General features: G+C 34.2%; 1 long non-coding RNA gene across 5 annotated transcripts in view; it reads left to right on the top strand.

Annotated features, from left to right (window-relative positions):
• The window catches only part of LOC108736758, a 60,395-nt gene extending 49,147 nt beyond the window's left edge, over positions 1-11,248 (top strand). For 2 of the 5 annotated variants that reach the window (XR_003231235.1, XR_003231233.1), the window contains exons 4-7: positions 9,519-9,626; positions 9,897-10,087; positions 10,311-10,548; positions 10,957-11,171. This is a non-coding gene — a long non-coding RNA (uncharacterized LOC108736758). Of the gene's footprint in view, positions 1-9,058; positions 9,197-9,518; positions 9,627-9,896; positions 10,088-10,193; positions 10,549-10,956; positions 11,172-11,221 lie in introns of those variants that run through there. The other 3 variants (XR_003231236.1, XR_003231237.1, XR_003231234.1) reach the window with 3 other exon arrangements.

Below are 11,248 nucleotides of genomic sequence, written 5' to 3'. Positions count from 1 at the left end.
CATACATACAGAGTATTTTACTTAGTGATCAAATTGACGTAAATAGTTCTCCATTGTTAAATTTAAATTTATCTTTAAAAACTTAATGCCTTACCTTATTCCTCCCTTTCCTTATTCCCACCCCATAAAATTTGTAAACTTTTAGTATTTATGCTAATTTTGTAATAATTTTAATGAGAATATCTTCACCTGAGGAAGCCAATGTTATGGTTTACAAACTTTCAGTTCGTTTCCTTTAATTGATTATGGTGTTTCAACAAGTAAAGTCTATTACCATTAATTATCTAAACGAATTTGTTTCAAAAAGTTTGTACACTATAATTTAGTGCTTTTTTTCTGGGAAAACCATTGCCCATGTGCGTAACGTAGAAACGATATAACTAATCACGTTGGCGGATTTGGAAACAAATACCTGTCTTCAAAGGTAATGACGAATGGCCTTATTGACCACCGGGTTTTGTTCTCGAAGACTATTTTGTTTCATAAAATATAGTTACATGGAAGCTTTAAAAAATTCTTGATGTCAAATGGTCGTATGGATGCATTAAAACTAATTGGAAATAAATAAACATTATGACTTTTGCATAACGAAGAATAATAAAAATGCAAATGTTCTTTAACTTTTCAATGTCGCTCATCACCATTTACGTAAATTTCTGGCGACCGGGACGACACCTTTTTAAATGCGGTTGAGACCTTGAAGACATTTGCTGAAAAAATGACGCTCTTTTCGCTTCATTATTATTTTTTGAACAATAAAATTAGCCAGTGGGGGATTATAAGACAACTCGAGTGCATGCGAAATGCAGAGATGTGATTTATTTGAAATACTTGCATTTAAAATGCAAATACAAAATAGAAAATAGCTTGCATTTAAATACTTTTTTTGAGAAAAGCATTTTGTCTTTTATTTGAAATACTTTTTCCAACTTATTTTCTATTTGTAAAATGCCAAACTCATTTTCGCCGTTATGATTTTTGCTAGTATCACCGATCGAACATTATGTTAATGAATGAAAGTTACTCACATTGGCCATTGAGGGTATCAGAATCTTAAAAAGGAGACAAAGAGACATTCCATTAATGTTCTAATTATTTAACTGAAGAGAGCCCAAAAAAGTCTAAACTCCTTGGAAATATTGGATCGATATTGTTTTCCAGCTTCAATGTCATGGTGCATGGAATTTTGAAGTTCCAAATTGATATCGGCACCTGCGAAATCACAACTTATCGTACCTTTAGCAAGGAACTACGAAATTCTATGAATTACGACAAAACAGCCCGCAAAACAATATCGAATTGATATACGCCAGCTGTGTAAAACTGAAAACTACAAGATATTGTTTTGTGCTAATAAATGCATATAATCCAAAATTTCTTAGAAAACCATTCGAAAAACTTCACTTATGAGATGAACCCAAAGCTAAAGAAACTATGGATTCCATTTCTTTCTCTTATTACAGTGTGTAAAAGGTCTGAAACAAAATGGGGTTGTAAATAATTTGATATAAGAAGATTGATAGTGATCTTACAAAAATAAAATTATTTGCAACACTATTTTTGGCTCCTATCTTTCATGCTAAACAAATTATTTTGGCATCAGTGTTTTCTTTCAATTAAAACGGGTGACAAGGCAAATAAGGGAGCACATGGGAGAATTATTTGTTGCTGAACTGAAGAAACTATAACATAAAGATAGAAAAACTATATCTCAATCACTTCAAACAGAAAAATACGAATTATACTCAATATTCGCAGTTGGTGATATGGTGCAAACATCACTCTTAGGCTGGAAAAACTCCAATATTTAAAAAATGAGCAAATGCCTTCAAGATTTTCTTAAAAGATATTTTTATACTTAAGTAAATATAGAAAATTAAATAGGTACTATAAAAAAAGTATTTTTATTCTTAANGGAAATCTATTTTGTATTTTACATTTGAAACAACAAGTCAAAGAAGTATTTGCGTTTTGTCTTTAAACACTTAAAAAAAACCATTTTGCACATCTCTAGTGTAATGAATCCCGATCGGATAATCTATATATTGACATCAGACAAATATTTTATAATAAGATTTTTTACGAAAAATATGAAATATCTACAATTTTTTTAAATTTAATTAATCGAAACTACTGAATTGTCTTCTCGAATAAATATATTGTTTATAATTATTGCAGATATATACCTAATTGTTAGTGTTCCACTCGCAGACATAATAAGTATATACGTGCCGGTCGACATGATCTTTGTCAGACTTACTGTCTCTATCGGTTGCCATTTCCTGGTACAAGGCCTTCGTTTTTAGAGAAAAATACGATTCTGTGTAATGCAATTATAAATTCCGATTTATTGTACATTGTACCTACATATGTACGTACTATAAATATGCGACTCGTGTTTTTATAAATATTTGGGTCAAAAGACATTTTAATAGTTCGCCAAGGTTACGATCATCTTGGTACGTTCATTTAAACACGTTAACATTTGGAAATGCAGCATACATACAGAATGAAAGGGCCTTTTTGAAATGAGAATAACTCAGGTGTTTTTTTAACATTTTTCGAGGTATTTTTATAGGATTCTTTCTTGGGATACATAGAATTTGACATTTTTAAACACAATACATGCAAAATTAACAAATTAAGCACCATCTTCACCTCCTACCTCCTGGGCTTCTTTCTTCCTTTTTCTTGTATAACAATTTTCTTCTATTTCCTGTTCGCTGTGTCCGCATTGTTCCTTGTGTCTTCACATTGTTACTTATCTACATCCAATATTTGCTCTTTCGATCGTATTGTCTCCCTTTTCTATCCTGGTTTTCATTTCCCAATCTTCTTTTCCGCTGAAAAAGAAATTATTAAAATCCGAAATTATTCGATGGACTACGAAATAGACAAATAAACCTTTGTAATATCAGTAGTAGTGAATCACTAAATTTCTTTAGCTGGAAGATGAGAAGTCAAAGTTTGTTAATTTTCTCACCATTCTCATTTCGCTGTTTCCCAATTAAGTGGGATAATTAGGAAACTTTCTCAATTTACTACGTAACTATATATTCTTACGTTTATTTTTAGCTCAATTTTTACCTGTGCTTGTTAATAAGTAGACAAAACCCAAACGAAAAAAAATCTTTGCAATTAAAGTTGAAGTGCTACTTCTTTTATGTTTTTATAGACCCCCACAATATTAACTTAATAGCGAGAGTGCGTTTTTATGTTCGCGGAATGGGTAGGTAGGTCCATTAGTGAGGGCACCTACTCGAGTCATTATGAATTAAGCAACTAATTGTTAGTATAAATACCAAGTTTTATCGTAATTAGGTCAATAGTCTTTGAACTATTGTTGAAGAAACAAACAATATAAAGAAAATCAGTACCGCGTTGTTATAAAGTTCCTTACCAAGCAAGGAAAATCAGTTCAAATCATACTGGAAGAGATGTCATCCGTATATGGGGACTTTTGTCCAGGTAAAACCATGGTTTACAAGTGGCATACCCTTTTTAAGCAAGGCAGGGACTCACTTCAAAGCGAGCCATGGAGGTGACCACTCCACAAATCATTTAAAAAGTCGAAATCAGATATAACCATTATTAAAATTCTTCACGATCATCTGGGCATGACTCAGCTCAGCGCAAGATGGGTGCCTAGAATGCTCACTTCGCTTTAAAAACAAGAGCTCTGGAGTGTTCTCGCGAATTTTTTGACCTCTATAGTGAAGATAAAGATGGGGTCGAATTGTTACTGGGGACGAAGCTTGGGTTCATGATTATGAACTTGAGTCCAAACAGGACACACCACCGCCCAAGAAGTTTAAGGTGTCACAGTCGGTTGGGGAAATCATGGCGACAGCCTTTTGGAATTCAGAAGGGGTCCTGTTGATCGATTATAAAGATAAAGGTTCCTCTATAACTGGAGAATACTTTGCTTCAATCCTAGAGCGGTTAAAGGAAGCGGTCAAAGAAAAAAGAAATGAAAATTGATCAAAGCCTGTTCACAAGAGCCGTGTTTCGATGGTTGCCCTGCAGAAGGTGGTCTTCGAAATTTTGGCTCACCCACCGTACAGTTCTGATCTAGCTCCCAGCGATTTTTACCTATTCCCCAACTTGAAAAAAAAGTCTTCGTGGGAAGAAGTTTTCAAGCGACGAAGAAATGAAGGATGCAGTTTCGGCGTATTTTTCAGACAAAGACAAAAAATTTTTAATTAATTATTTTGTTCTTTGCTTTATTATTATTGTTGTTTTCCCGGTCTTCTCAGTTTTCACTGGTTAACTTTGAGCAAGTGAAGACGGGCTAATACCAAAGAACCTCACCCAAATTTTTTGGGATACGATATGGAGACCAATTTTTTGTTCTTAAATTTTATAGAGTGAACAGTATCTCTTGCCCTGAAATATGATCGGTGGTTATTAAAAACTCCACTTGAGCAAAACCCGATAACATAACCTAACCTACCCTATTGATAAAGATATTTAAATAATGATGAATAATAATTTAAGAATGGCTATATAAATATTGACATGTCTAGAAATGTATAAAAATTGGCATATTTATTAACCTTGAGTGAGACCTCCACGAACTTTTTATGGTACAATGGTGGGGGAGACCTCCTCTTTCGATCCCCCCATCCCCACCCCCGAAGGGGGGTGCATCATCTAGACCTTTACCTTATTATTTTGTCCTGAATCGCTGTCACGAATTCCTCAATTTCTGAGAATATATTTCCTTTCTTTAACCACATATCATAACCTTCTCTATCTATATGTTCCTGCTGTTGTTGGTTCGGGTATTTTCCATGAATCACTTCTGATTTCCACATTTCAATTTTGAATTTTTCTTTCTTAATTATGTCCTCAGGATTAAAATCTGCATCGTTAACGTACAGTGTGTTATTATTATTAGTATTATTATTGTTTAGTAAAATATGTAGTATGTAGTATTTTTTTTTTTCGTGAGACCGTACGAACACTCCATTCATGCACATGATCACGCGAGTAATCTCGCGGAAAAACACGTCATCGAATGCAACAGGTGTTCCTTATTTACAACTCTTGATTCATATCATATTTATACTTACGTGGTGAATACGGAAGAGCCAGATGCAATAAAACGAAACGTATCAGCAATGTTTGCTTAATCAAATTATGTGGGTACATAGGTATTTAATAACGATTAATGTTGTGCCTTTTTGATTAAAGACACATTGACACATTGACGATCAAAATTGGCATAGTTCTTCTTTCGTGCTTCCACTTGGGACTGCAGTCATTTGCTGCATTTTAAATGCACCCTTGTTAAATTGGGAAATTCTTCATGAGTCCTACAGACAATGTGAATAATATAGGGTTGTTCGGAAAGTCATTTCGTTTTTCTTTATGGAAATGAAAGACAGTTTTCGTATAATAAACAAATACTTTATTAAATTAGATATTGACCGTTCTGGTCCAACACCTTTTGCCATCTATCTGGTAGTAGCATAATTCCACGCTCATAAAATTTTTGGTCTTTGCTGGCAAAAAACTGATCGAGGAGGTTTTTGACCTCCTTATTTGAAGTGAAGGTTTTACCGTCTAAAAAATTTTGGAGTGACCGGAACAAATAATAATCCGATGGTGCCAGGTCTGGAGAATATGGTGGGTGTAGCATTGTATCCCATTCAAGCTGTAAAAGCTTTTGGCGAGTGACCAAACTTGTGTGAGGTCTCGCGTTGTCTTGGTGACACACTACACCTTTCTTGTTGATTACTTCTGACTTTTTCTGTTGAAGTGCATCATTCAGTTTGTCCATCTGATCACAGTAGACTTCCGAATTAATCGTTGTGTTATCCGGTAAAAGCTAAAAAAAAAAAACGATTCCTTTTAAATCCCACCAAACAGACAGCATCACCTTTTTTTGGTGAATATCGGCTTTGGAAATGGTTTGAGCCGGTTCATCTTTTTTGCTCCATGACCTCTTGCGTTTGACGTTGTTGTATACAACCCATTTTTCGTCCCCAGTGATGATGCGCTTCAAAAACGGATCATTTTCGTGACGTTTGAGAAGCGAATCGCAGACGTCAATGCGGCGACACAGATTTCTCTCTGTGAGAACATGGGGAACCCATACATCGAGCTTCGAGGATAATCCCAGGCCTTTCAAGTGGTCATAAACTGTTGAATTTGATAAATTTAACCTCAATCCGATCTCACGTGTTGTTATTCGCCGGTTCACATCAACTAATGCCTTTATCGCGTCTTTATCAGCTTCAACCGGCCTTCCCGAACGTGGTGCATCTTCGACATCAAAATTGCCGGATCGAAATTTAGCGAACCAGTTCTGGCACTGGCGTACTGTCAACACACCTTCTCCATACACATCAGTCAATTTCTTTCTGGCTTGAACAGCATTTTTACCCTTTCTGTAGTAAAACAATAAGATATGTCGAAAATGCTGCTTATCGCTCTCCATATTTAAAAGGGCACCAACAAAAAAATACTGCGTTTAATTGGAATTTTTCACACACAAGCCTTGCTATATTATACGGCTTAAATGTGAAGTTGGGTGCAAAAGAGTACAATTAAATCCTCTATCGGGAAAAAACGAAATGACTTTCCGAACAACCCTATAGTAATAGTATTTATTAACTTTGAACCCCTATAAGTTTTCATGGGGGTGAGACTGCCACGAACTTTTTATGGTACAGTGGTGGGGGAGACCTCCTCTTTCGATCCCCCCCCCACACCCACCCCCTTCGGGGGTGGTGGCCATCAACTAGACTTTTACCGAACTTTCTTTAAAGTCCGATGCTGACAACATGCTTAAATTCTGCTTGTCTGCATCTCTTTGTGTTATACATGTTTTGGTGTATTGTTATTCCTTTTTCTTTATTAGTGCCCGCTGCAATGCATATCTGACATCTCTTTTCTAAGTTTACGATATTCCCTACAACATCTGTCGTAAGTAAAAGTAGGCGTTCTATCAACCGCTCTAGTCAATTTAGTAAGTTGAAAAATGAAAGTAAATGCGATAGTTTTATTGCGGACTATGCCAATTTTAAATATCCCAATTATATCAATCTTACTAGCGTCCCAAACCAGTCATCAAGTCCCGTTGTGGAAGTTGCTTAAACACCAAAGCAATAAAATTTTAATTTTCGGTTGACGGATTTTATCCGGCTGGATATCCGATATTAGTTGTGTCGGGTAGTCGGTTATCCGGTGTGCAGCAAAATCACTATCCATTCGATGATTCGATATCGAAGATTAAATGAAACTGTACAATTTAAATTTCGAATTATGAGTTTTTTTTTTTCTCATTTGTCAATTTCGCAAATAGAAGAAAGAACAATTTAATTCGTATCCAGTATTTAAATTTACAGCCGTTCAAAATTTATTATAACATCTATCAATACCTAAATAAGCGATGTAACTGAATGTAATTTTTAACTTCATTAATCAGTAATCAGCATTTAATACATCGATTCCAGCATTTGCATCTTTATTATAACGAACGTGTGTGCATTTATTTATAATTAAGTAATTAAATAAATTAATAACCAATGTTAACAAACCGATATATGAAGTAAGTCAAGCAATTGTTGTAAAAAGTTGATAAATGATAATAACGGGAGTGATTATAATGTATTAACAAGAAATATTAAATTAATGACAGAACGATAAGGGCTTATACATATGTTGCACTGATGGTTGTTAATAAATTATTGTCAATATAGATGATAAGCGGATTTTGTTTTCTCTTTTCGATAGTATCATAAACTTCGTTGCGGCCGTTTCATTGGCGATGGCCGGTGGGTCATAATGCTATCGCTTTTTAGTAATGAAAAATTCGAGCGACGTCATTGCACGTACGATATACACGCCTCCCTGCGTTCCACAAAGCTTCTCTCTGTCTTATCTTTCCTTATCATTATTTTACACAACGCCAAGCTAGGCGGCTAATTTCACAATTCGAAATAATAGCGTATTGGTCTTATCGTTGCACTTTTTCAAAAATACACGAGAATAAAAATTGTAATTTTCGGCCACATTCTTGATTCGTTTAAAAACGTAATTTTAAGAAAAGCCGATAGGGCGTTCGAGACATTGAAGTCTGTTCGTTCTCACAGTTCAATCGAATTTTTCATTTTCAAGTTCAAAAATTCGAACTGCAGCGTTACAATGTACTGTGCGTTTTTAAAAATCGATTTAAATTGTAACTTTCGCGGACATTTTTGACTCGTTCAAAAATTTAATTTTGAAGAGCCGGTGGGGCGTTCGATGCATTGAAGTCTGCCCTTTCTGATGGTACAAGCGGTTTTCACATTTGACTAAAAAAATTCGAACTGCAGCCTTACAATGTACCGTGTGTTTGTAAAAATCGATTTAAATTGTAACTTTCGCGGACATTTTTGACTCGTTTAAAAATTTAATTTTGAAGAGCCGGTGGGGCGTTCGATGCATTGAAGTATGCCCTCTCTGATGGTACAAGCGGTTTTCACATTTGACTAAAAAAATTCGAACTGCAGCCTTACAATGTACCGTGTGTTTGTAAAAATCGATTTAAATTGTAACTTTCGCGGACATTTTTGATTCGTTTAAAAATTTAATTTTGAAGAGCCGAGACATTGATGTTCTCTTTCTCACGGTTTAGTGGGATTTTACTTTTGATTTCAAAAATGCGAACTGCAGCGCGGTAATGTACGTACGTGGTTTCCAAAATCGGTAATTTTTGACTCGTTTGGAGGTAGATCTTTTGCGGTGGTATAAATAAGCCTTTTTAATTATAGTGGTGAATTTATACGCATTTGCTATTTCAAAATTAAAAAAAATTGTCTTTAGAATTTTAAATATTGCGCGCCTGTCTTGAAAGCTGCCAGGATATGTCAACACAGCGCTCCCTTGCGTCATCTTCGGTAACGTTCAGGTAATCTCGTGCCCAGTTTTGTTGTTGTTTTATGTAATTATCATAATGGTTACTGTCAGTGGAAGGATTTAAATTTTATCAATGTATTGTTTTAAACAGGCATATGCAACAATCAACGACTGTTTAGCAAAATAAAGTAGTACATAAAATGCGGTATGTATTACTAGCTTCGTCGAGTTTAACGAATACGTAATCTCGTCGATGACGTATTTCCTTCTAAAGCACTAGTTTGTTTTCGTACTCGTCACGTTCTGGCCATTTTTTCGTTTTGTGGTTTTTAGTGTTACTTTGGAAAAGGTACTTGTTAATTAAAATTTCCTTCACAACAGAATTTGTGGTTTATCCATTGTATATTTTTTTATTATTCGGTTTTTGATTGTTTTTACGATTCCCATCAATTATGTTATTAACAGCAGTAAATATACTTTACTCCTCCATATTTGATAATCAAGGCAAGGCGTGAAAACTTGTTTATGTATGTTTAATACTAGTAACAATTCAGTAAAAACAAAGTGATTTTATAAAGTATATTGATAACAAAATTACTATTTTCATTGATAAACCTTTTCTTGTTCTACAGATTTATAATAAGCTTTTATTTGTTTTTTACTTTTTACAGATACACATAGGAATACATCTCGTTCTGCCTCTGCTAAACGATCTTTCCATTAGCAGTTGAACCTACAGAGACAGCGTAATTTCTTCTGAAGTTTTAAGGTGTCTAGAGGTAAGATGGCTGAAAATGAAAATAAATGTTTGAAACTTGCTAACCGTTCAAAAATAATTCTGTTACGTAAAAAATAAGGTACATATCAATTTATTATAGAAAAAGTACATAGTTGTTACAAAGTAATACAACGTATTTATTGTTTTTTTTCTTATATTAATTATTTATTTAATATAAACAGAAAAGGGTTCAGTATTACTTTAAAAATGTATTACGCACATTATTTACTAGGAAAGCTAAACTAATTATATCTGAACACTTTTTCATAAGGTCTCATCTTGGAGGAACATTAGAAGCACTCCAGTTGTCATTAAATAATGGAGCATAGGTTGTGTCAGTCCTCCATTGCTTTAGAAGGCAGTTGTACCTATGGCCCTGAAGAGAGTATGAAAATGCAATTTCTTCATTAGGAATGGAGGCACTGTGCTGTTGTTGCAGAAAGGATTTACAACAATGAACTGGTATGTAATAGTATCAATTAAAAATAGTAAATGGGGTCTCAGAAACTTCAGTTTCTTACACGTTTGTAACCTGCTTCAATAAGGCAACTTTTAAACAACATTTCAGATATGGCAGATCCATAACAGCATAATTAATGTGGAACTAATTTTATCAGTGTGAATATCACCTATTTACTTGCTTTAAAAGGGGTAATTAATTTGTTTTTCTTGCCCATTTCTATAGATTGCCCATTAAATGAGAAGGAATTGCAGTTAATTTTGGTGCTACTGAAACAACCAATTCTTTTGATATCTTCACCTTGCAACATTTTGCAGTTAATTTTGGCCCTGAGAATAGGATGCAATTGAAATTATTTAGAAGTTACTGAAAGGACAAATTGTCAGCTGTGACATCTCTTCCAGATTTTGTTTGGTCTTCGTACTAGTAGATTTTAGAACGCTACTTTCTACAGTTAATTAAGGTGAGAATACTTGATATAATTAATTTTAATTGCACTTTATTAATCTATAGTGGTATTTTTTTTAAACTGTTATCATTTGGCCAGAGTATAGGTTGATGTTGTGACGTATGTATAGTATTTTAAATATCTATAGTCCATAGCACCTATGGTATGTCGTGTAACCTTTATCTATTGTTTACAGTTTAAATTGATGGTGCATCTGTGGGATTTTAATAAATTAATGTTATGTGCATCTATGATTGTTTCACATTTATATGTCATATTTAGTCTGTCATTAGTAAACTTGCCGCTTGTCACCATTTTATAATTCAGTTGTTTTACTTGGTTTTTGATGCGTAGTTTTGGATGTGTTTGATCTGTTCCTTAATTAATAGTGTAATTAATATGTTTTTTTGCCCATTTCTGCAGATTGTTCAACAAGTGAGAGGGAGTTGAAGTTTATTTTGGTCGTACTGAAACAACCATTGTCTACATGGGTGTGGTCTTTGGTGAACTATATTCTTTGATTTGCGCTGAAATAAGGAATTTTCTGCTTTGGCATTATTCCTGGATTTGGTTTGCTTTTCACATCTGCAAACTATGGAACATTACAGTTAATTAAGGTGAGAGAATACTTGATATAATTAATTTTAATTGCTCTTTATTAATCTGTTTGCCACCGTATCTGTTTCAGATCGACGTTGGTGAAGACAAAGATGAC

This window comes from Agrilus planipennis, unplaced genomic scaffold, assembly GCF_000699045.2.
Source record: "Agrilus planipennis isolate EAB-ADULT unplaced genomic scaffold, Apla_2.0 scaffold103, whole genome shotgun sequence".
NCBI classification, from domain to species: Eukaryota; Metazoa; Arthropoda; class Insecta; order Coleoptera; family Buprestidae; genus Agrilus; species Agrilus planipennis.
This window is presented reverse-complemented; position numbering and strand designations above follow the sequence as displayed.